The 27,173-nt window shown below is 41.5% G+C and overlaps 1 long non-coding RNA gene across 1 annotated transcript in view; it reads left to right on the top strand.

The window, feature by feature from the left end:
- LOC129145939 (uncharacterized) overlaps nucleotides 1-26,963 on the top strand; it is a 138,004-nt gene extending 111,041 nt beyond the window's left edge. Inside the window, exons 2-4 of the long non-coding RNA XR_008552158.1 lie at nucleotides 2,482-2,589; nucleotides 8,613-8,728; nucleotides 26,829-26,963. This is a non-coding gene — a long non-coding RNA (uncharacterized LOC129145939). The remainder of the gene's footprint in view (nucleotides 1-2,481; nucleotides 2,590-8,612; nucleotides 8,729-26,828) is intronic.
- Nucleotides 26,964-27,173: the final 210 nt, after the last annotated feature.

The following is a 27,173-nucleotide window of genomic DNA, read 5'->3' as shown; positions in this document are numbered from 1 at the left end:
AGTCAACAAGACTTCTTCAACCACCTAGATAAAATGTTGGGCTATCTTTCCAAATCAACCTTCATGACACTCCTTGAGAGAAATTGAATATTGTCCTATGGAGCACTCTGGAAATGAACAGGTTAATATTTTGGCTTCCATCCCTGAGCAAATCTGATGCAGGCAGGATTAGAAGTAGAAAGATTTAGCTCCCAGTCCATTACATTGTGTGCCAATCCATCTGCCCACGTCAATGTCTATTTAAAAGTGAAGCCAATCAGACTAGCCCCATCTTCACCTGTTCTACTGATTGCCCAGAGCAAGGGAGGCACAGAAAGCCCACAAGTTGGTCTGGAAAATTGAGCCTCTATGCAATCTCCAGTCGTGTGTCTGCTTGGAGGCACACAGCCAACAAAGCCATCAGTCTGGCAGTTTTTTAACAGTGACCCAGTATATATTTGCTAGGCCATTTGCGCCATCTGCCATGCAAATGTCAGTTAAGGAAATAGCATAGAGTGGTGGGAATACCAGGGTTAAAATGCCATTTAGCAGGAATGCACCAGTTCCAGGAGCAATTGCCCACAGGAGAACAAAGAGCTGGGAAAGCCAAGGGCAATCAAAAGAGAACAGAGGTGTAAGCAGACCAAGGCTCCCCACCCTGCCTTCTCTTCACTCTGGGCTTATTACATTATGGCACCTGCAGAAACATGGACCTCCCTACTGACAAAGCCACTCTGTGTGATTTCACTGAATTAATATGCACGCAAACTCATAATATAGCAAATAATATATATATATATAGAGAGAGAGAGAGCAAGCGATGTCATAATGATTGAAATTATACAAAATTTTAATTACTGTGTATAAATATACTATAACACACATATATTCATATACTGTATATAAATAACCAAGTTTATATAAAACTACGTATATATAAAATTTTTAAGAGGCCATAAGTCCATCTCCGTAACATTGCTCCCCACCTCCTCAATATTGCCTTCTGCTTTTGGTCCATATGTAAGCAATACTAGTAAACATCTATTAGGGCCATACTAGAATATGTTGGGTACTATATTAGCTGTTAATTGCATATATATGTATGTATTTTTCTCTAGTATTAATATCAATACTAAAAGATTGATATTTTCTTCTACTTTATAGATGCAATAATCCAAACACAGAGAAGTGTTTTATTTTAAAAACTCAAGCATTCACACTTGCAAATGAAAGACACAGACTTCAAATCAGTTCATCCTTTTCTAAATCCCACGTCTCTCCAATGGTAGCCACTGCTCCTGTTTATCGACAGTTAAAATAGGAGAATCCATCCCATTGTTTGTTTAATTATGTTCAGTAAACAGAACATCATGAATGTTTCTCTTATTGCTCACTTTGAATGAGATAATGATAATAATAAAAATCCATCGAACGTAAGAAACACTGTATTTAACTCTGTCTCTGTCTCTGTTCTCACATATCACTCTTTCTCTTTCATAGTTAAAAGTACAAGGAACATGTGGGTGTATTTATAGGTTTTTTTTCCTTTGCTTGCATTATTCCTTAGGATAAATTAACAGAAGTAGAGTATTCCTGGAATGTTATGACCATTTTCATGGCTCTTAATATCTATTGTCATACTGATTTTCAAAAGGAGAACCTAGAAGCATGTGGTTCTTAACTTATACCACCCAAACTAATACTGGATGCTTTTTAAAAACTTTCATTTTGCTAATATATTAAATTTTAAGGACATCTCTAACCTGCTTTAGTTTGCATGTTGCATTTCAAAGTAATGACGAATATTTCCCCTACCATGTTTACTGCAATAGCTCTTCTCTCTCCCTATCTCAAGGTCCTTTGAATAAATATGTATGCACCTAGTGTGTATGGGAACTATTACCCTTTTTTTTTTATTCTGAGGAAATGTCTGAAAGGAAATGTTAACTTGACATATAAAATGCCAGTGACAAACCCTTCTCCTGAACAATGCCTAAACTGAAATAATCAAGTGGTAGTAGTTTGAGCAGGTTATTTGGAGATATGTAGGTAAATATCAAGAGAATCGGCTGAAAGGTTTTTAAAGATGTAGCCCTGGGGGCGGGGGGTGGGGGGCCTGAGGGCGGGGAGCAGGTAGTGGGCAGAGCAGCAAGATACTCCTTTTCATAGGCCTGCGTAAATCTTTGACTCCCTGCGGCAATTGCAACTGATAAAAAAATAAAATAAAGTTTATAAATTCTTCATGAATAAATTGGGAGTTAACATAATGGCCTGTGCCCCAATTGAGAAAATCTTCCAATTAAGCTTTCTTCTCCCAAAAATTTTCTTATGTTTTCTATCTTTCCATTGCTCAGAGCCACAGATGCTAAAAAGAAGGGACAAATGATGACCAAATTGTGTTCAAGGTTGCTATCAGAGTTTTGTCTTTCTAAATTCCAGCTTCTCATTATTTCTCTCTTTTATGTCCTTTGCATAGACTTAATTAGAGTTCCTCTATTGCAGTGCGGATTCACAACAGAAAGGGTCCTCTCTCCAGAGAAAAACTGCTCATTAACAAAAGAGAAATGGATCTCCAAATTAACGTCTTGTAAACCTAGGATTCAAATACAGGTGAGTGATGGTCTGTCATTCTCCCCTTTAGGAGCAAATCAAAGTTACCTGTGATGAACCACATCCCCTCAAAATAAGCTAATTTATAGACTCCATTGAATTCTTGCTCAAGGGGGATGACCTTGAGCAAGTTATTTAATCTTTTTCTTGGCTTAGTTTTTTCATCTGTAAAATGGAGATAATAACATCTGCCTGTTGTAGTTTTTGTAAGCATTTCATGAGAAATACATTGAAAGGGCTTAGAATGCCTATCATCAAAAAATATTTTCAATTAGCATTTCTTTGTTATTATTCTCATTTTGACAGTTTATCTTAGAGGTGGGAAACTATGTCCATGGTCATGCAGAATGGCACAACTGTGACTAGAGATTTGCATTGAGTTGGAAATAAGATATATTTAGATACTAACTTTGACTCTGCTAATTGTCAGCTATACAACTCTGCAATATATTAATTTCCTCATTTATACATTGGATCCCAATATCTAGCGCACAGTGTATCTGAAAACTGCTCTTCTCACATTAGCCAGACTATGCTACTCAAACTGATAAGAGAGCAAGGGCACAGGAAGAGTTACAGCAGTTACCTGAGATGGTTGGAGGCAAACCATCTTCTTTTGCCTTAATGGCACCAATTGCATGTGATTGGTGGAGAGCAGTGGGAGCAAAGAGGGCTATTGAATTAATGTTCATTACTTAACACACAATTATTGTTGAGCCAGGTGCATTGCTGGGAGATAAATCAAGTCATTGCCATCAATGAGCTCAGTGCAGAAGAGAAAACAAAGACAAACATAATGAGAACTCTGTTCTAAATAGAAAAACAGAGCTTTACAGATGCCTGCATAAAACAAGGTATAGGGGAGCTGCCAGGAAAGGAGGTGTATTAGTAATCTATGGCTGCATAACAAATAACTCCCAAACTTAGTAGCTTAAAACATCCTACATATCGTATCATATCATTTCATTGGGCCAGGAATTCAAACCTGGCTTAACAGGACCTTCTGTTTCAAGATTCCTTTCAAAGCTGCATTCAGGGTGTTAGCCCAGGAATGCAATCTTACCTGAAAACTCTATTGGGTGGAAGAGTCACTTTCAAAGTCTTGTGGTCGTTGGCAGAATTCATTTCTGTGGGCACTGTTGAACTGAGGGCATCAGTTCTTCACTGTTGGCTGGAGACTGCCCTTGGTTCCTTGCTGCATGGACCTGTATGACATGGCAGCTCGCTTCATTGAAATAGAAGACAAAAATAGAAGACAAAAAAGAATCTATTTGCGAGATGTCTATCACAATTGTTTCTAACTTTATATGGAAGTGACACCCCATCATTTGAGCCACACTAATAATCCCATTACTTTTGCCAATGCATGGTAAATCACTAGCTTCAACCTACTTTCAATGAGAGGGGATTACATAAAGGCATGAACACTATGAGTTAGGGGTCAGGCTGGGGGTGGGGGGGTCATCTTACAAATTAGCCTACCCCAAAGGGGATTCTTAGCCAATTCTTGAAGAAGAAAGTGATGTCAATTTACATGGAAGGAAAGTACAGGGTCTTGGAAGCAATAGAGCAAGCAAACAAGAAAAAAGAAGGTAAATACATTATCTTATTTCTTAAGGTGCTATCTTGGAGGAAAAGAATGGATAAAAATATGCTTTAAATGATGGAAGAAAATGAGACAATGGATATAGATAAGAAAAAGATAATGGTGAAGTTTTACGGGAGAAACAAAGACGATTAATCTTGCCTGTAGAATGATTTCAAAGTCACACTGATGATAAGGGTTATTTTCCTAAATTTATTTTGAATTGATAGTGAGTAAGAGGTCAGAGTGACAGAAGTGGACATGTGAGGGTTGAATATGGATGTCAGTCATGGTCTGTTCCCTTGCTTTTTATTTGTCCAATAAATTAAGCTCTTCTTTAGACTATATTCTGTGACGGTCATCTAATTAATTAATTAATTAATTGATGATATAATATCAGTCATGACATCTGCCTTTGTCTTTTTAGTTTTCAGTGTACTTCATGCTCTCATGTCCTTGTTATTTTCCTGATGTGCTTGTCAAAAGAAATGATTACCGGGAATCACTGCCATTAAATTGAGTATTTCAACCTAGAGCTTGGCAGTCACACTAGTTCCCATTATTCCAGCCAAGATTAAAGTCATTATAAAGAGAAAAGTGATGCGTGCTCTCAATTATATTTTGGGGCTCAATTTGGTCATTCTCCTCTGTCCTGATAGCCAAGCCATTAAAAAGGAAATAACAGGACCCACCACCCTAACTGATTTACAGATGTCAGCACTGAATAATGTAGTAAACACAGTTTAAAAAGTGTAAATTATGGGGCCTCCCTGGTGGTGCAGCGGTTGAGCGCTGGGTTGTGAAGCTGCCAGCAGCTTCTGCACTGCCGGTTCGATTCCCGGCTGCTCCCCGGCCACCAGAGAAGGGTCCCACATGGTGCGCAGACCTCTCCTGCTGCCCGCTGCTCCCCTCAGCAGTGTACTTCGGTCCTTCTGCCTGCTCTGCTCCCTGCTCTGGCTCTGGTGAATTCTCTCACCCTCCCGTGCTTCTGACTGTACCCAGTGCTTGTATAAATAAATAAATCAATCTTAAAAAAAAAAAAATCTATTGTCTAAAAAAAAGTGTAAATTATGAAAACAATATTCAAGAAAGTAATTAATGCCATGAATGGTTATTGACTACATTGCAAAGGACACAGTGGAAATATCTAGAATAGAAACCAGCTCTTTATATTTGAAAGACTAACAGTAGTGGAAGAGAAAGACATTTCAACACATCCTTAGAACAAATTTCTTAATGTGATAATGGAGACATATTCCAAGCCCATTAAGGTTATTGACAGGTTTGTCACATTCTATTTTAATTATTTATTCTGTTTTTATGAGGGCACACAACAAGATTTGACAAATATCATTGAATGCCTATTTTGTAACTTTTGGGTTGTTTTGTGACGTAGTGTGGTATTTAAGCATGTGGAGGCTGTAGCGACCCTGAGTTGCAAGTCCTGACTTGTACCTACAAACTCTGTAAACTTGGGCAAGTTACTTAACCACACTGTACCACTGTTGTTTCTTATAAAATGTCTCTAATACCGCAAATCTCATAAAGATGTTGTAAGAATTAAACAAGTCAGTATAAGCAAAGTCCTTAGAGGAGTGTTTGGCATGTAGCAAGCAGAGTGAGTGTTTACTCTTCTAACTATAGGCAAAGCATTGTGTGGGCCCTTGGATACCACACTGAACAAGAGAAATGTAGCCCCTGCCCTCCAGTCACCTGGAACTTAATGAATGAGTCTCATGCTCTATTACATGCCAGATCATCCAGGCCAGGAAACTGGCTGTTGCTAAAAACATGTTCATCTTCCTCAAGTTTCCCATTGTATGGCAACACACACAAACTGAGTTAAAACATATATATTTTCCAAAGATTTCTTATCTGTTCCATTTTTCCCAACCCCACTTCCCCTACATGCCTCTAGTCAATCACCTTCCCCCACCTTCACCAGAGTCTCTGGCCCAATGCCTCCTCCTTACTGTTTATAGGATGGCAGTCTGACATATGACACTCAAGCCCCTGACTCCACCCCTTACAGTGATTCCTCACTGCTCCTGGAATAAATTCAAATTCCTTAACAAGACCCTTCATCACAAGCTCCCCGCAGACCTCAATACTTAACAGAGCAGTGTGGCAGGCTGGTTATGGACCTAGACTCAGACAATTTGAATCCATCGCCAACATTTATAAGCTCTATCATCTTGGTGAAGTGACCTGACTTTGCTAAACTCAGTTCTTTTGTCTGTTAATGGTGATAATATCCACTTCATGAACTTTTTTGTAAGGATTAAAAGATTAAATATCTATATGTATGTATATACATAAAGACGTACATATAAGAAGTAAGCAATATAACAGTGATTATTACCTGCCTGTTGAGTCCCTCTTCTGTAAGAACTGCATTCTATTGTGACATATGAAACCATTCATCATTCCCTACATGCTCTCTTATCTATTTCTCCCATTCATCTCGTTAGTCCATATTATTCCATGTGGCAGACAGACCCTAAAGTGATCCCTCCCCTCACCCCAGTTTCTCCTCCTCATGTTTAGGCCTTTGAGTAAACCCCTCCCCTTGGTGCCGATGAGACCCATGATTTTAGTAGGATATATTGAAGGTGAATGGATATCCACCCATGATTGTGTTACATTCTATAAGACTCAGTCTTATAGAATATAATAATATAAGAAATAAATAAAGATTTATTTATTTATGCATACAAGAGCTGGGGTACAGGCCAGAGGTGTGGGGCGGGGGAGAATTCACCAAAGACATCGTGGGGAGCAGAACAGGCAGACTGACTGAAATACACTGCTGAGGGGAGCAGCGGGCGAGACAGCAGAGGTCTACTGCACCATGTGGGTTGCTCCCTGGCCGGCCTGCCAGGGATTGAACTCGTGCTGCAGAGGCTTCAGGCTTCAGATTGCTTCATAGTACGGTGCTTAACCACTTGCGCCACCAGGGAGGCCTAAGACTCTGTCTTGGTAGACAAAACTAGCAATGTTCCTTGCTGGTTTAAGGTAGAGAGAAACTATGTTAGAGAAGAATACATAACAACAAAATATGGGCAGATCTAGGAATTATAAGATGGCCTCCATCTAATAGTCAGTAAAATTATGTGGCTCTCAGTCTCACCAAAGACATGAAATAAATGAAAACTGCCAACAGTCTGAATGAGCGTGAACATGGATTCTTCCCCACTCAAGACTCCAGATGAGAATGCAGTTCATCTGATATCTCTTGTACAGCCTTGGACAGCCTTGAGCAGAGAACATAGCCATTCCATTCCTGGGCTCCTGACCCAGAGAGACTGTGAGAGATACACTTGTTTTTTAAAACACTAAATTTTTGTGATTTGTTACATAAATTGAACATTAATACATGTCAACCCTGTTCACTTGTTGAACTCCTACTCAAAGCTCCATTTAAGCATTACCTCCCCTGTGAAGCCTGTTCTCCTGTCCTCATACACAGAGAGTTCTCCCTCCTGAACCCCACTGAACCTCTTTTAGGCATCCATAACAGAGCAATTTCATCACCTGTGACTGTTCAGCAAGCTCTAAGCTCTTAAGGATGGGGCTCTGTTTTTTCATCTTTGAATTATCAGTTCCTCAATGCAATACCCATTGTGTAGGGTAGAAAGATGAAGAAAACAACAAAGGAGGGAGGAGAAAAGAGCAAGTAAATGCTCAATAAATGTTTGTTGATAGTGAATGAATAAACAGCATTTTGATTATTTTCTTCTCTGGTCTATTAAATTCTACTGAGAGCCTTTCATTTCAGACTGATAGGCATTCAAATATTGAAGCTATCATCATAATAGAAAATTGAATTATTACTAAGTCAGATTGCAAGCTATAAAGTGAAAATAATATTGGGTAAAAGATACTGTGCTAAGAAAAACATTTTTATTTGCTTTCACTGTTAAAAGAACACCCTGGCAGTGTAAGGTCCCAGTATTAGATTAAGAAGTGATGGATGTAATTTTCCCTGGATGTCCATTAGTGGAAAAGCATGTTGAAATATACTAGTTGATAGTAAACATGGAAAAGTTCAACCAACTTGGAAAAAAAATCTTTAATTGTACTCAATAGAGACTTTTTTAAAAGAAGAACTCACAGATTCCAGATTTCTCAAACTTTTTCTGGAAAGAAAAGGTAAAGTTTAAATATATTTAATTTCTTTGAAGGGAAAACAAAGCCATTAAATTAGCATTTTTTCCTTTTGTAGGATCTTTGTCACTTTGGAGTCCATGAATTTACCCAAATTTATTATTTATCCTTGTTGTGCAGACATACTCTTTGTGTGTGTTAGGTTGCATCTGAGAAGGAATAAAAACGAGACCTACTGTAAATTAAAAAAAAAAAATAGATTCAATCTGGCCCAAACATAATTTAACCACAGGTAAAATCTGATTCTTATTCTGGTGTGTGTTTTCTGCAGATCAGAGCATTGCAGGCAGGCAAACAGCAAACAATCTATCTGCTGAGATGGAATGATGGACTCGTCTACAGAAGGGCTGCTAACATGCTGGGACAGCAGAGTCCCTACAGCATCAGGTTAGTCGTTGAGAGAAATAAGTGAAGGATTAAACTTCTGACAATAGCAGCTATTTCACATTGTGCATGTGTCCCTACATTGCGCATGCATCCCTCACCTCTTGCTTAACCCATTCTTGCTTGGGGAGATATTCCAGTTGTAAAATATGTAATGCTAGTGCATGCGCACAGTAGGCACATATTAATATTAATCAAATCTAACTGAATTGTGATGCTAAAACTGCTCCTTGCCTTTAGGAACAGGGTGTTTGCAGATTGAACTGGCACTGTCTGGATGTAGGCTATTTGGGGTGGTGTTTGGCATGGTAGACCAAATATTGAACATTTAAGGAGAGGACCTGAGTTGTGATGGGGAATTGTTCTTTTCTGATGTAGAGTTGCACAATGCCGATAAAGAGAAAACAAAAATATTGGATTTTATTATGGTCTTTGGATTCAAGAGGGAAAAAAAAAAAAGAGGCTATATGGGTTGGGGTGGGTGGGGTGAGGTGCAACCGCCAAGAGTGGGTTTTACCAGACTGGTCAATATGGCTTCCAGCTCTGTGCAGCCAGAACGCTCCCATCTTGGGCCACCCTGAGCCTGCCACAAAGGGTAAGGATTACATTAGTTTCCCACCACAAACATAGTGTCTCCAAACAAAACATATTTATTCTCTTACAATCCTGGAGGAATCATAAACACTCCAAAATCAGTCCTACTGGGCTGAAACCGAGGTGTCTACAGGACTGGTATCTTCTGGAAACTGAGAAGAGAGTTGGTTTCCCTGCTATTTTCAGCTTCCGGTGGCCCCTTGTTCTCCTTGGCTTAGCCTCTTCTTCCATTTTCAAAACACAATGCAAGGCTCTGCAGCCCTCCTCATTCTGCCTTCTGCTCTGACAAGGACCCTCCTGATTCCATCAGGCCCACTCTGATAACCTGGATAATCTCCTGCCTCATGAGATGCTTCATTTAATTCACACCTGCAAGTTCCCTGTTAGGTAACATCCTTCTCGTTTCCAGGGATTGGCACATGGACATCCTGATGGATGTCCTGCCACAAGATTACCACAAAGGTTAGTCAACTATTGTGCAAAGATTAGTCCGACCACAAAGAAAGGCTGACCACAAAGATTAGTCAAAGTTGAATTGAGAGAATATTTAAAGTTAAATAAGGGCCATGCAAATTGAGGATCAAAGCCAAATTCTGAACTACAAATGCCCTTTTAACTGTAAACAAAGCATGTTGTTTTGATTCTTTAGGTCAGCGATTTCTCAATTTCTCCTGTTTTCCTTCCACTGGACCAGGCAGCATACCTGTCTCCTCATCAATAAAGATTACTCATTCCTGAAACCCACAATATTTGTGGCTGAGGATACTGGTTTTAGTCCTAAGGGGTCCACAGCGTGGGAATCGTAATATCCCTGCTTTTGCTGTGAGGATTCTCTCCTGGCCCCTTGCATGCTCACCTAGTGATCTGACTACTTGAACTTATTTCCAATTGTGTTTAACAAATTCATAGGGAGTTTACTCATCTTAGCAGCATGAAAATGTCCCCAGATCACACTTTCCCCTGAATGACTTCATTTCCTTTTCAAGCTCAGCCAATACAAAATAAAGTCAGTTCCTTGGTTTTATATCCTTTGACTTGTATGCATTGGGTCTTATAGTTGCCAGTGGGTGGTGGAAAATTGGGAGCTACAGGGGGATAGTGGGCTGGTCTGAGCATGATTCATTTCCCCTGGTTTACTTGGCTCCTGGTGTCATCAAAGACCAGTGTCCTGTTATACCTCCTATGTAAAATAGAGACGCAGTGGCCAGCTGGGAGCTACCTGCCCTCTACCTTGGCCACCAAGCCAAGTAAAGTTTGAATAGCCAATATCAGGCCCTATCCGAACATCCATGGGCAGAGATTTCTCTGCTTAATTAGATTCTGCCTTAATAGGCTCACCAGGCGCTAGAAGATCAAAGATGCTCCTATACAGCAGTTTCCTTTCTCTCCCTCTTCTGCTTTGGCACTGCCTTGTCAACAGGTGTGATCAACAGTAAGGAAACACACAGTGCCAGCACTCCCATTCTGGTCCAGGATGAGAACCCACCACTGAAAAGATGGCACTCTCAGCATCAGGCAGGCTGCCATGAAATTGTCGTTCCTTGGCACCAGTGCCCCTGGTGAGCGTCTAGGCAACTTTTGATTGGGCACCATGCCCTCCAAACAGATGGGCATGAATGTAGGCAGGCAAGAGACCATTTATTTATATCAACTGTATTTGCTGAGGGCAGGGTTCCCAGCTGGGAACATCAAAACAGCTCTTTGTCCTGGCCGTCTGCAGCTCTGATGGAGGGGATGCGGCCTTGCAAATTCAGTTGGATTAATTCTGAAAAATAAGAACAATGTTTCTATGGACACCAGGGGACATTTTTGGCTCCCTTCAATGGTTCAGAGCACAGAACAGGATGGGCCCTCGTCATTTTAATAAAATTTGCCGTCCCTGTTTGGATTTGGTGGGAAAGAGCCAAGAAGGCTTTCCAAATCAGGCCAAATTTAGGTGAACAGAGTTAGCCCCACATGGAAGCTGGCTTTGTGAGGTCTTTTACACAGGAGGACAGTGGCTTCCAAGGAAAATTAAGCTGAAGTCACCCAGACACCTGTGCTAGGAAAGGCGTGCTGACTGAGCTAGCCTCGGCACCCCTTTTCAAGTTGCCCATTAACCTTCATGCTGCCCGCCCTGTAAATGATGAGTGGGATCAAGGGTGAGCTCAAAGTGCAAGGTAGACATTAGGGCTGACTTCCATGAGAGACTCAATTGGCTTTTAAGGGTAAATGGATAAATAAGAAAATAATTATATCTGCATTTAGACATCTGCATAACTGTGCAGGTCTCCAAAGAGTACAGCTTTGTTGTTCATATTAGTATTAACTACTAATATATATGGCTTGCTTGCAATGCACCTGACATTGTCTTGGGCACTTTACATGCGGTCTTTTTTTTTTAATTTTCACAATAATCCTATGTAGCAAGCAATTATCCAAATGAGCAAACTGAAGCTTAGCTACTCACCTAGAGATGTGGCTAGTAACTGGGGTAAGCAGGTGTAGGGTAAATGAAGATGCTCAGGCTTTTGCACTTCTGGCCTCTGTGGCTATCACCTGCAGCCTTGAATGCAGGAGGCGCTGGGGAGCATGGGCTTGGGGTATGCATGCCTGATGATGTACAGCTGGAATACCGTGTGGGCGTGCATAAGCGGGCCCCCCGAGCCTGAGGATATAAAGGCGGTGGCAGAGGACAGTGTAGCGGAGAGCAACAGAGAACAGCTATGAGAGAAAAGAGCACATAGAAATTCTCAGAGGGAACCAAGTTGCTGTCTCCCTGCTGGCTTGTTTCCTTGTGTGTTATTAGAAAACCTGCGAGGATGATGCCAAGGGCTCCAATATTCCCTTTTAAGCTGCCTGAACTGACAATGAACCTACAGGGCCTGGGATGGTTGCAGAACACCAGGGCACAAACCCAGGACTGCCTGACAATAGAGCCTATGGCTACACCCCACTTCCTTTAAAAGCACTGAAAGTTCCCAATCTATTTAGTAATTGCCTTGCCTAAATTGGCGATTTTCTTAGAGTAGTGGTTTGGGCCAATGCTTTCAAACTCTAATCTGCCTACAAATCCCCGGGGAGATTTTGCTAATATACAGATTCTGATTCAGCAGAACGAGTTCAGGAGCAGCAACCTGATTCAGTAGCTTTGTGCATTTCTAACCAACCCATGAGGCTGGTACCCAACTATGTAAGAATGGCACAGTTTGAGGTTAGAACCCACATCTCAGCCTTGACTGCACATCGAAACAGCCTGGGAAGCTTTTAAAAATACCGATGCCCACATCACACCTTGGAGATTCTGATTTCATTGCATCATGAGAGAATAGTGGTTCTCTTACCAGCATTTTATCTTTTATTTGAGACAGGAGTGCTATGTTTTAAAAGATCCTCTTAGTTTTGCTTCTTGCAGATGGGAAATGAGGCAATGGATGAAGAGGTATAGTTAGAGGACCCTCCAGGTTCCTAACACTGATTATTCATGACACCCCCGGAGGCAGGTGATGGGGTGGACTGCACTCACATCATGGTCTTTAACATAAACAGCTGGAAGCAAGAACAGAGTAAGAGTAGCAACACCAAGGTGATCATTTAGAGCGAATTGTGACAAAATGTATGCTGATGGAGGCGATGAGAAATTATAATCAGGAACATCACCTTTCTGTGGCATCAGCTTTGTGGATTGTCATTTTTTGGTTGAGAGGATCTGAATTGGGAAACCTGGGGCCATTGAAATCCAACGGTGTCAAACCTTTAATCAATTACACATAACAAGCAATAGTATGGATCAGGTGTTCAATGATTGCATTTATTAGAGAGGAGCAATTGATTCCATGTTGGCGGAAATGTGGCCATGGTTTTTCGGGGTCTCCTGCTAAGTGTGATCAAACCAAAAGAACTACAGATTATTAAATCCAAATCAATATTTTTGCTGGCAAAAGCAAAGCATTCAGTGAGGGGGGAAAAAAGGTATCCTCTTTTCAGAAGATCTCAGCCTCATGTATTATTGATGCAAAGATGATCAGATAAAAACTGGAACTTGGCAAGCTGTCAAATAAAAAATGCAGAGTGAATCAAAAATTTATAAAACAGTATTGAGTTATTACAATTCTATTATAGACACCAGTAATCATTTTTACTGAAACAAACCTCTTCTGTGGATGTACAGCTGGGATGTTAGGGTACAAGGATTTAGGATTTGACCTCATTTGGGGGGAGAGAATACTACAAAATTAAAAATTAAATGTGAAGAGCAAATGATTTAGTCACAGCTCAGTAGATGATTGAATAAAAACAATGGAGTTTAAAAAAATTATGGCAGTTTTTTCCTTCTTGGGCTGCATTTTGCTGACTTCCTTGAAAAATTACTGGCATTAGATTCAGAGCAGGATGAATTGCTTTACAGAATCTGTAAACTTAATTTGTGCCTGTGCCAAGCACACACACAACACAAGACATTGGGAGGAAAAATGACTTGGTGAGATATTTTGTCACTTATGGATTTTCTTTTATACAAAAAACCCCAACTCTATAGTTTTATTAGCTATCTCATCTTGTACAGGAGTCCATCTCCCTCCCTTCTCGGGACTGAAGCTCTGACAATGCCAGAAACATATTCCAGAATGGAGAGATGGCTGTCACCATTCCTAAATATTCTGGAGATAATTGCCAAGCAAAGTTTGAGCATCTTGACATAAAACATCCCTTCAGTTCCCAAGCCAATTTGCCTATCCAAGATCAAATAAACAGCTTTAATTATAAAATCACACATACTGATAGGTAGTCAGCATTAGGAAAATGACACCAGGATTCTTTAACAAGGAGGCCTGTTTTCTGTCCTTGGCTTTTTCTCAGAGCCTGGGCAGTGAACAGAGAAGGATGCTTGGAGCTGAAAACAACTTTGAAGCAAGATAAATCTTCAGCACAAACATAAACATCAACCCTTGGGATTTCCCACTTTAGAACTGAGTCTGAAACTTAACCTTATTATACTGATTTGAAAGTTAAATAACTTTGTCTTTAAGAAAGAGAATTGACTCCACTTAAATAGACTTGGATCAAGAGGCAGAAAGGGAAACAGGTTTTGCTTAATCAGACCCAGTGCCATAACTGGTTTGGTTCTACCAGTGATCAGACAGTGTGGTCAACTTTAATTGGACTTCGATTGGCAAAACTTGCACGTGATTTACATAGTTGCCAATTAGTCTTAATGCTGCAGGCCGAACACCTCAGATAAAGTAATGATGCCCAGAAAACCTGTGAGACAAGATTCATCAATCCCTGTGCACAAAAGAACACAAAAATCAGATTCTCTACAGTGACCTATAAATTATGTCCAATCATTATTTTTTAACTCAGTGTTTCATTCATGTCTCTGTGGCTGTTTTCAAAAACACAGAGACAAGGCAAATGCAAGGGGGCTTTTCATTTTCCACCTAAAACCAACTTGAAAAGTTTCCCATGACATTTGCATTTGTCTTGGCTAACTGATGAAATGCTCTGTTGTGTTCCTGGTCCCAAGATTAGTGCTTAATTATGCAGTGCTGGTCCCCCCAGTCACTAGACTAGGATACTCGCCACAAGCCAGATCAGACCTGAAGAGCAATTGAACTGTGATCTCTCCAGAGAGAACAAACTCGTTGTATGAAATAGGCCTGCTGTGGGTGGTGTGTTCTGTGTGCCACTTGTCAGAGTTGTCAGGAAACCAGAAACCACCATGAGTATTTCACACAGAAGGGATTTAGTACAAGGAGTTGGCAACATGGGAATAAATAAGGGGCATCGGCCCTTTTGGACAAAAAAGAAATCTCTAGAGTGAGTGACATGCTTTCAAACTGTACACAAGAATTTAGTCAGCTTAGCCAAACACCCTTCTTCAAATTGCATTTCAGCCATTTGGATGCCCTGACTCGCATCTTTAGGGAAGTATAAAATCTCTCCTCATTTCCTGTCATCAATTGCAGCATGGAGCGGCTGAAAATTGTTCAGGCAATTACTGTGTTTTACCAACTGGGTGCCTTTGGCCATAAGGCGCCTTTGGGGTTTGCAACAGCTCTGCTGTCATTTCCCTTCTTGGGCAGATCCTGGTACAAATTGCTGATGGCTCCAAGAATGCGTCCCCTGTGCCCCCTCTTGCTCATGGGAGGGAAAGTCAAGGTTCTGCAAAAATGTTGTTCACTTTGAGAGGTGTATGGTGATGGTGGGGGTGTAGGGAGGCGGTGGCAGGAGAGGACAGAGACAGAGGCGATCAAGAGGTCGCTCTCCTCCAACACTCGTCAAACCACCATGGTGATTCTACCCCCTTATTATCTCTCCACTGCACCCCCTTCCCTGTCTCCATGACTGTCCCCACCATTTCCTTCAGGCCATTTCATTACTCGGCTTAATATCACAATGACCTCCTAACCAGTTCCTCTGCCTTCTGCAGGACTGAGGTTCTAGTTTCCTTGTTGGTTATCAGTAGGGGTAACTCTCAGCTTCTAGGGTCTCCCAGATTTCTTGACTCATGACTTCTTTCTACCCATTCTTTTTCCCTTTTTCCTTTCCATAATTCCCCATAACAGTGGTGCACAACCAGGGGTAAACTGCCTCTCCCCCATGCCCACCCCTAAGAAGAAGCAGACATTTGGAAATGGATGAGAGTCTTTGGGGGTTTCACAAGTTGCGGGGGGGATGGGGGTCAGGCTGGCATTAAGGTAGCAGGAACCAGAGACCTGGATCCCTAGTGCACTCACCTTCGATTACTGTGGCAGCAAAGCACTGCAGACAGCAGCTTAAAGCAACACAATTTATTATCTCATAGCTCTGAAAGTCAGAAGTCTGATAAAGTTCTTGTTGGGCTAAAGTCAAAGTTTGAGCAGGACTGTGTTCTTTATGGAGCCCTGGGGGCGGCACCCCCCTCCAAGCTCAGACAGGTTGTTGGCAGAGTTCAGTTCCCTGGAATTGTTAAGACTGGGGTCCCAGTTCCTTGCCAGTTCTCAGCTTCTAAAGTCTTCATTTTTCTTGCCTCATGACCCCCTTCATCTTCAAAGCAGGTAATACTGCGTTGAATCCTCACATCTCTTGTCTCCTGCCTTCTCTTCTGTCACATCTTTCTCTGATTTTTCTACAATTCTCTTCCATGCTAAGGGGCCTATGTGATTAGATTGGGCCCACCCGTGTAGACAATCCATGATTATCTCCCTATATTAAGGTCATTCGCTTTAATCTGGTCTGCAAGGTCCTTTTTGCCATGTAATGTAATATGTTCACAGATTCCAGGAATTAGATCATAAACATCTTTGAGGTACCATTAATCTGTCAACCCCAGCTGGGATGATATCTACAACAGAGAATTGTTCCATCCAAAATGCCAATAGCAGCCCCATTGAGAACTATGGAGCGGGTGATCTTTCTAAAATGCAAATCTGATTCTGTGTCTTTCTTGCTTTACAATCCTTCAGGGAAACCTCAATATAAAATTCAAGTCAAAACTTTGGTATGCTTTCAAGAATGTTCTTTATGATTGAGTATCTCTCCAACTATCTAGTTCACTCATCACTATTCTGTCGCTGCCTCTTGGCTCTAGATACACTGAACAATTTTCTGACAATCCAGTGTGTTCTCTTACCTCTCGCCGTTTATGAAGGCTCTTTCCACTACCTGAGACACTATCCCCCCAAGCTCTCACCCACCTCTCTTAACTAAGACCAACTCAACTTTCAGGTCCACATGTTTAGGATGATCCCTTGGTGACATGACATCATTGCTTGCATTTGTCATTTCATCCCATGGACCTAAAGACAGTTTCTCTCCAGCCAAGAGATCACATCAACCAAACTTCCAATGAGAATTAAATTTTATTTTTCAAAAATAGGGGGAAGTAAAGAAAAAGTAGCTCAATTCAGTCCAATATTAGAAAAACTCACTTTAAAAATTCTTTCTGGGGGCCTTCCCTGTGGCGCAGCGGTTGAGCGAAGCTGACCGCAGTCTCCGCAGCGCCGGTTCAATCCCCGGCTGCTCCCCAGCCACCGGAGGAGGGTCCCACATGGCGCGCAGACCTCTCCTGCCGCCCGCTGCTCCCCTCAGCAGTGTACTTCAGTCCTTCTGCCTGCTCTGCTCCCCGCTCTGACTCTGGTGAATTCTCTCACCCTCCCGTGCTTCTGACTGTACCCAGTGCTTGTATAAACAAAACAAACAAACAAACAAATAAATAAATAAAACATGCCTCTATTAAAAAAAAAATTAAAAAAAAAATTCTTTCTGGGCCTCCCTGCTGGTGCAAGGGGTTAAGCACTGCACTATGAAGCTATCTGCAGCCACTGCAGCACGAGTTCGATCCCTGGCCAGGGAGGTGACCCACATGGTGCAGCAGACCTCTCCTGTCTTGCCCGCTGCTCCCCTCAGCAATGTATTTCAGTCAGTCTGCCTGTTCTGTTCCCCCACTCTGTCTCTGGTGGATCCTCTCACCCCCTGTATCTCTGGCCTGTACCCCAGCTCTTGTGTGCATGAATAAATAAATCTTTAAAAAAATAATAAATAGGGCCTCCCCTGGTGGCGCAGTGGTTGAGCGCTGGGCTGTGAAGCTGCCGGCAGTCTCTGCAGCTCCAGTTCGATCCCCAGCCACTGGTGAGGGTTCCACATGGCATGCAGACCTCTCCTGCCACGCCCACTGCTCCCCTCAGCAATGTACTTCGGTCCTCTGCCTGTTCTGTTCCTCGCTCTGGCTCTGGTGAATTCTCTCACCCAGTGCTTGTATAAATAAATAAATCTTTAAAAAAAAAAGGTACTTAAAATAAATAACTAAATAACTAAATAAAAATGCTTTCCTAGGACCTAAGGCCTAGAAGACAAGAGAAAGAAATAACAATGATAATGGACACCATCTCTCAAACACATCAGCACATGAAGTTTCTGGATATGATGTTACTGGCCTCATAATCTATAGCTGGCAAGGACCAGCTCCAAGACCAGAGCTGGAAGTCTGTCTTGGAAATCCAAACTCTTGTTCACTGGGCAAAATACCAGAGGAGGGATCACACAAACCCAAGGTATCTCCAAATTCACATTTAGCACTTAGACAAAAGAGAAGCAGAGCAAGTTGAATTCAGCAGGATTCATTCTCCTCTAGATTCTGTGTCCAACCAGAATTCACTTAGCACAAACTTGAACTCCACCTGGGAGAACTCAACTCCACCCAGTCCTGCTGCTGTTATCATAAAACAAAGCAAGAGCTATGGCAAAAGTTTTCGTAATTTTGTTATAGCAAATTCTCAGCTAAATTTCACTGTCCTCAGAAATGAGCCGTGCTTAACCAGTTCCACCTTTGGATGACTCTCAGAGGCAGGTACATAACAAGAAGATCCATGAGACTCATTCTGGCTGCAGTGGGCCCCTTGAAACAGAAGATTTTGAGGGATCATTAAGGCAAGCAAGACATCATTACTAGCAAGTCAGGTTGACCTGCAGTTGAGGTCTGGGCCTGCTGCCTGTCAGTTGTGTTTCAGAGAACTTGATATCTCCATCTCCTGGTTCCTTTATCTGAAAAATGGACATAAGCACATCTCTCGCAGGGTGATTGTAAACACCAAATGAGGGATCATTTGCATAAACACCTAGTTTGATAGTTGATCAATATTGGTGAAATTTGCCTTTCATCAACAGGGCTTTGGTTTGTGATGTGTTCCTCTGCATGACTTTTCTCCTCAAGGAGATGATAAATTCCTTATGGGAGAGACACTCTTTTATTCCTGTTCTATACACATCACCTGTGAGCAGGTAGTACTTGATGTGCTAATGCAGTGGGCTAGTTGGGCTCCACAGGGAGCAAATTAAACAAACCAGCAGGCATATCCCCTCATCTCAACCACATAACAATAATGTGGAAGAACATTTCAAAGGCTGGACAGGTAGACATTCAAGCTAACAGATCCAGTGACATAAAAGACAAGTCTATGGATATGTACATAAATATTCTAATCCCACCTATTAAAATTCTGTTAATGGAGATAGGAGGTTAGCCAAGAGGGTCCTTTCCTCTACTGCCTGATCTGGGGAACCTTGTCCTCTCTCAACCCCTTTAACAAGGAAAGTTAAGGTAGCTGCATTGCAAACCGCATGATCCCTTCACCAGCTGCAAGTTATGATGCAATTAGTCACAGAATGAAGTGCTGGGCCATCCGGCTCTTTCCCTTGGGAAACAGTCTTTGTCCATTCAGGTTGCTCTAACAAAAATAATATACACTATGGGGCTTATAAACAGCAATTTTTTTTTTTAACAGTCTAGAGTGTGGGAAGCCCAAGATCATGTCATTGGCAAATTCAGTGTCTGATAAAACTGTCTTCTCACTGAAACAAGATGCAAATGAGAAAGATGTCTCTTCAACAAAAAATATTAATTCCATCATAAAAACTCTACCTTTATGTCCTAATCACATCCCAAAGACCCTACCTCCTAATACCATTCACTTGAGGGTTAGAATTTCGATATAAAAGGGGGAGGTAGAGATACAAACATCCAGTCTATTTCAAAATGTGAACCTAGAAATGCTAGGAGAATGAAGCAATGCCAAATGCAAGTTAAAATTGAAAGAATACCATCAGGAGGCAGATTACCCTATAGTAGGGGGTAAAAATTGGATCCAGATGGTCTGGATCCATATACCAACTCTGTCAGTTTCTGCCTGTATGATCTTGGACAAGGAACTTGACCTCTCTGCACCTCAGTGTCTTCATTTGCAAAATGGAGATGATAATAGAATCTTCCTTGTGTGGTCAGTGTAAGGATTCAGAGAGTAAATAACATGAAAAGTACTTGGAATGATGGCTGACATATCATCAGTGTCATGGAAGTGGGGCGAGCATGATCAGGCCGACTCCAAGATCAAGGCAAGTTCTCAGCCTGTGCAGGCCATCATGTGCAAACCGAACCAGAGAAAAAACAGGAAGCTGATCAGTACCGAGGAAGAAGGGGTATGTGCAGCAGGAAGTCATGAGTCACACAGAACCCCTAACCTGCAAGGGCAATATACAAAATACAACCTGTCTTCAAGCTAACCCTATTCTAATCTCCTTAAAATAAACTCCCTGGAGGATGGTCAGCGTGACTGTTGTCTGAGCTGGACAACAACCTGAAGAACTGGAAACTTACATAATAAGGATGTTGAATAAGCAGATTTATGTCTTTACTCCTAGGACATTCAAAAAGGCTCATGGAAATGAGGTATCCCAAATTCTTCAGTAGAAAACAAAATAACACTCTGAAAAAACCCACAGCATGCCCTTACCTCATCATGAGTTTCTGATAAAATCCCCAAGTTGGCACCTTTCACCAGATGAGACTTCTACATCTAGCAAAGTGATAACCCTTATCGACGAGGCAGAGTCTGAAGCAAGGAACGTCTTGCAGCTCCGATAAGCTCCAAGGCTCAGGGCCAGGGTAATGGACCATAGGCGATGGAGCAGGGGTCTGCCAAGCTCAATAACACGGCATTGTTGCTGCATTGGAAAATGTTTTAATTTACATTTTCAAGCACAAAATATTTTCCCCTCATGCTTTGGCTAAATTAGGTAGTTAAAGTCTGTGAAGTGGCAGTAATTGGAAACAATGGATTTTATATTTGACATTTATTATTTTAGTGGAATCTGTTTTACATTTACATCAAACATCCAAGGACCCCTGCAGAAGTTTCTTTTGCTATTGCATTACCATTTAGTGCTAATAATGCACTTTGAATCCCCAATTCTCCATTATAATTATACCGTTCAGATGGAGAAAGAGATCGAGTAGAGATAAACCTTAAATGGAAATTGTACCCCCCTGCTTTCCTCTCCTTTGGTTGAATTTTCATAAGCTGATAATTCGTTCACTATATTTTTATCCTAATTCTTTATAGGTTCATGTTATTCTCTTACTGCTTTCTATAATTTGATCTTACTTCACCAAAAGCCTACTTCAGGGCAAAGATCATGCTTTATATCCCCATGACATTTGCTTGGAATCTGAGCACATAATAAGGATGGAGAAACATTTGGTTGACTATTCAAAACATTAGTGTTACAGGAAATGGAGTCAAACCCAGGGCGGGGTAAGGGGTGAGGGAAGTTAGAAGGGTAAAATTCCAATTTGGTAGAAGAAAAACTCTTATAGAGCTGCTCAAGATGGTGGCCCTTTGTCCCTGATAGTATCCAAATAGAAAATCAATGCTCATTACATAATGAGGAAATAAATAAATAAGCTTTCTTTCTAGGTCTTCGAAACCAAGCTGAGATCTAGAAAGAATTAGGTTTGAACCGAACCCTAGCTCCAAAGCTTAAATTTGAGCAGCCAGGGACAAGTGACTTAGTCTCTCTCAGCCTTAGTCTTCTTATTTTGCAGTGGAATGTGTTCTACTCATGATAAATGAGGGAACATATCTAGGTAACGAACTTGGTATCTGTGGGATCCCCTATATTCAGTGGATTTTCCTCTTTAGGCAGCCCACTATTTTTATGGTAGAGGAAAGTCAAAAAATAACATTTCATTCTTGACTCTGGAGAAATATAGACTGGGCAATGTTTTAAAATAAAACTCAAAGATAACCACTAGAAATAAAAATAGAATGTATATCTTCCAAGGAGAAAGGAAAGTGACACAGAACAAAGGAAAAAGGAAGAAATCTGAAATAACAGAAACTGTAAAGTAAAATGGCATAACAAAAATAACCACAATTCCCTCATGCAAATTAATATCTCACACAGTAAAGACGCCCCATACTTTACCTCCTTTCCTTCTTACAGTGCCAGAGGTGTTGGCATTATCATCAGGCCCATTCTACAAGTGAGAAAACAGAGGTTTGGGAAAATAAAAATTCCTAAGGGCCTCCCAGGTGGCGCAGGCAGTTGAGTGCTGCACTGTGAAGCTGTTTGCAGCCTCTGCAGCCTCTCCTGGCTGGCCAGGGAGAGACCCACATGGTGCAGCAGACCTCTCCTGTCATGCCCGCTGCTCCCCTCAGCAGTGTACTTCAGTCAGTCTGCCTGTTCTGTTCCCCACTCTGTCTCTGGTGAATCCTCTCACCCTCCCACACATCTGTCGGTACCCCGGTTCTTATATAAAGAAATAAATTGTTTTTTTAAAATTCCTAAACTTATCCAAGAGCTAGTAAATGTGAATGTAGCCAGTCTAACCTCCATGTGCATATTCCTAAGTGTTACATCACCATACAGGGTCCAGAGAAGGATGCATCTGTCTAGATACCTCAAATATTGGTAGGAAAGAATGGATCATAAATAAATGAAAATATTAAAGTATTTATCTCTAGTTAAAGGGATTATGAGTGCTCTTCATTTTCTTTTTTAAAAGTTTTCTATATTTTCAAAAATTTTCCAAAATGGACATCTATAATTCTAGGCAAATGAAAGACTTTATAATTGACAATTCATTGTTGCTCTTTTTGTTATACCAAGAAGCCTTCCGTCATGTTATACCAAGAAGCTTCCTTCTTGAGCTTTTCATGGGATTTATGCTTCCTGGGGGAAAGTGTTTCCGACATCTCCTTGTTATTTCTTCTAGTAGAGAGAAAATTGAAGCTAGCCAATGAAACTGTTTTGTCAATATATCCTATTTGGATTTTAAAATGTAAAAAGAGGGCCTCCCCTCGTAGCGCAGCAGTTGAGTGCTGGGCTGCGAAGCTACCTGCAGCCTCTGCAGCGCCGGTTCAATACCCGGCTGCCGGAGGAGGGTCCCATATGGGGCGCAGACCTCTCCTGCAGCCCGCTGCTCCCCTCAGCAGTGTACTTCGGTCCTTCTGCCTGCTCTGCTCCCCGCTCTGGCTCTGGTGAATTCTCTCACCCTCCCATGCTTCTGACTGTACCCAGTGCTTGTATAAATAAATAAATAAATCTTAAAATATATATATAATAAATTAAAAAAATAAAAATGTAAAAAGAGAGTTTTAAGTGGGAGGAAAATTTAAATAATATTTCACTCTATGTTGAAATTGTATTAAAAGTTTAAAACAAGTACAGCCAGTTGTCAGAATTTCTGCAAATAAGTTTGGGTTTGCCTGAAGCTCTAATGCAATGAGTATCTCATCTGAGGGGTTCTAAGAACCCCTAAATTCAGGAAAAGCCTTCACCCAAAGGCAGAATGAGAGCAAGCATGTCTACACACCAGCCATGTGGCCACATAGCAACACATTGTTCTCCAAATTATCACCCTTCCACTGAACCACAGAAATCGCCAGAAAGGGGCCTCCCTGGTGGCGCAGCGGTTGAGTGCTGGGTTGCAAAGCTGCCCACAGCCTCTGCAGCACCTGTTCGATCCCTGGCCACCAGGCGAGGGTCCCACATGGCGCGCAGACCTCTCCTGCTGCCCGCTGCTCCCCTCAGCAGTGTACTTCATCAGTCTGTCTGTTCTGCTCCCCACTCTGGCTCTGGTGAATTCTCTCACCCTCCCACGCTTCTGATTATACCCAGTGCTTGTATAAATAAATAAATCTTAAAAAAAAAAAAAGAAAGAAATCACCAGAAAATATCCTCTTTTTTAGTTCGACTCTCCCCCTTGGGACAAGGAAACTGAGGTCTTGAAAGCTCTCTGTCATTGGTTCCAGCATGAACTCCCTAGACCAAGCTCTGTCTCTCACCTGGATTTCTCCCAACTAATCTGACTTGCACCCAATCCAGCCCCCTAAATCCACTTAACTGCCATTCTGATCGCCCCTATACTCTCTCTCTTGTGACATGATATTATTATTAAAAAAAAAAAAAAGGGAAATGATGCCACTTGCAGCAACATGGATGAGCTGGAAGCAAAATAAGCCAGGAGAAAGATAAATGCTGGATGGTGTCACTTACATGTAGAATATAGAGAAACCAAACAATGGGTCAGAAAAAGACAAACATGAAAACCAACCTTTGAGAGCTGACACTGGATCTGAGACATCTGGAGGCAGAGAGGGAGTGAGGAGGGTGAGAAAGCAGGGAAGAAATAAAGGACTATGGTGAAGGACTATGGGTATTTTGGACTATGGTGAAGGACTATGGGTATTTTGGTGGTGGGAGTGCTATTGTGAGTATACCAAAGGGGGGGAAATTCTACACTGCCAAAGCACTTATAAGGTCAAATTTCTTTAAGTTACAATTTTACAGATATTAAAAAAATTTTTTTTAAAGATTTATTTATTTATTTATACAAGTACTGGATATAGTCAGAAGCGTGGGAAGGTGAGAGAATTCACCAGAGCCAGAGCGGGGAGCAGAACAGGCAGACTGTCGAAGTACACTGCTGAGGGGAGCAGCGGGTGGCAGGAGAGGTCTGCGTGCCATGTGGGACCCTCGCCAGGTGGCCGGGGATCGAACGGGCGCTGCAGAGGCTGTGGGTAGCTTTGCAACGCAGCGCTCAACTGCTGCACCACTGGGGGAGGCCCTGAAAAAAAATTTTAATAAAAATAAAGAACCATGTTTTTACCACGTTTGACAAGGCCCCCCACTGCATCCCCTTCCCACAACATTGTCTGCGTCACCCTCTTCAATTCTCAAAGCTCTAACTGCACTGTTCTTCCATTTTCCAAGTGTGGCATTCTCTCTGCCACCAAAGCATCTTCACACATGCCCTTTTCTTCAACCTGCCATTCACCTAGATGATTTCCACCCACAAGCCTTCCCAGTCAAAGTTGGATCCCTTCACCCACCATTCACATGTACTTCCCAGCACACATCATGGTGGCTGCTAATATTACATTTCTTTGCCTGTTTCCGCTCCCTCCACCCCTACTGGATTATGAATGTAAGAAGCAGGGACTTATAAATTTCATCATCATTTCATCACCAGCGCTAACCCCATGCCTTCCACATAAGATTCCATCAACATTTGTTGGATGCATGCATGAGTGACACAATAAGTCAATGACAAAGCAGGATTAGTGCTTCATCCCACATTATTTCTTTTATTTTTGGTGTGGGAATAAAAGAACAGACAGAGTCCCAGGAATTTGCCCACCCTATGTTATCTAAAACTGTTTATTTCTTTCTCACCTACCTCCCAAACATACAGTTTTAGAACCAGTTGGAACATCAGATCAATAGTTAATGCAAGCTTTTCATTCTCCATCAAATAAACATGGGCCCAAAGAGGTTATGTTGTTTTCTCAAGAGCAATCAGTAGTGATAGAATCAAGACCCAGATAGTGAGGGTCTCCATCTCTGCTTCCTAGAGAACTGACTGTCTCTTTCATACACACTGACTTCACCCATCAGTGGCAGCTCCAGCCAAGCACTTGTTTTTTTCCCAGGCTTAAACTGCCAGACCAGGTCCCTCTGATATGCTTAGTCCTCTCTTTCAACCTTCAATCACAGTTTCCCACTGAACTCCTTGATCGTACTTAGAGTCACAAAATGACTTACTTGTATCTCAACTGTTTCTTTGACATTCTGAACTCTCAATAATCAGCCAGTGACAAAAATGTGTCCAATACTCCCATATCTTCAGAACTAAGCTGGTATGATAAGGAAAAACAAGGAAGACACAAAAGTCCTTCTGACCCTTAAGAAACAAAAAAGCAATTTGAGCAAGTAGGGTTTACACACTGAACACTACTAGAGAAAAAAAAAAAACAGAAATGATAGTAATCAAGCTTGTGAGATATACTCTGAGTACTACAGAAATTCAGTCAAAGAAAGATGAAGAGGTTGACACACGAAAGGTAGAAGTTGATCTGGAGCTTAAAAGAAGGGAGAAGCTCAGATCTGCAGAGAGGAGACAAAAGGCAAACATCTTCCACAAAGGGTAATTGCTCAGGAAGCATCATCAATAAATTTTGCAAAACATCCACCAAATAGGAAACAAGGCCAGGTATGGGGATGTGAAGAAAAATAAGGGAACAAGTTCTTTTCTAAATCCTTTGGGGTGAGCTGCCAGGCAAGTGAGGGATGCTCGAAATGTAGGAGGATGGATGCTCAAACTCTGTTATGACAAGTTGACTGCCCAGGTGTCAATATTAATAGTTAATAATAAAATTAACCCTTACTGAACTCTGGCTGTATGTCATCACTGTGTGAAGTGCTTTGCACATAGCATCTCATTTATTGTCACTTAACACACCCATTATCACTATGAGAATAAGTAGCACTATTATGCTCACCTTGTGTATTAGCAAACTGAGGTTTTGATAGAGTAAATAACTTTCCAAAGAGGATTACATAGATGGATAGCAATCGAGCCAGAGTCTCCACCCAAACTGCCTGACTATGAAGTCTGAGCAAAAATAAAAATGACTCAGAAGTTTCCAATGCCATTTTTAAATACCTAAGTAACATAGAGCATGAACTCAGAAGACTATCCATTCAACCTATTATGTACCATCTGAAGGAATTTTATTGAGTTGTGCAAGAATAGAAAGATGCAATCAGTTCCCACACCATATGACTTTAAAATTATACTAGTTTAGGACCATTAAGTCATGACTAAAAGGGAAAAAAACTTACAGTGCATCTGAGTTGGTGACTCAAAATCTACATGAATTCTGCTCCACTCTTTCCCCATCACGAATTTTATTTTTCCTTCCGATGACAGTAGCAGCATTTTAGCAAGCCCATTACATGGAAAAGAGATAAAGGATATAAATTTCAGGATGGAGGGAAGGAAGAGGAAATTCAGAAAAATTGTCTTCTGCTCTCAGATCATGCTGGCCACCGCCTCTTCCGTCCATCTCAGGTAATGTGTGTTGACAATAGTGACACCTCCTGGCGAAAACAAACTTGACCTCCTGCAGGATTTCATTTTGCTCCTTCACTGCAAATTACTCTCGACTCTTTCTTTTGCCTCTAGGTGCAATTTTCTTTTCCTTATCTGGAAGCACGGATAGTGACACAGCCCATCCTCCACCTTAGAAAGCCAATAACCCAGTGGCGACCTGAC

Source organism: Talpa occidentalis, unplaced genomic scaffold (genome assembly GCF_014898055.3).
Source record: "Talpa occidentalis isolate TD23 unplaced genomic scaffold, MPIMG_talOcc4v2.1 talOcc4.16, whole genome shotgun sequence".
Classification (NCBI taxonomy): Eukaryota; Metazoa; Chordata; class Mammalia; order Eulipotyphla; family Talpidae; genus Talpa; species Talpa occidentalis.
Note: the sequence above shows the minus strand (reverse complement) of the source record. Positions and strands in the feature narration are given on the sequence as shown.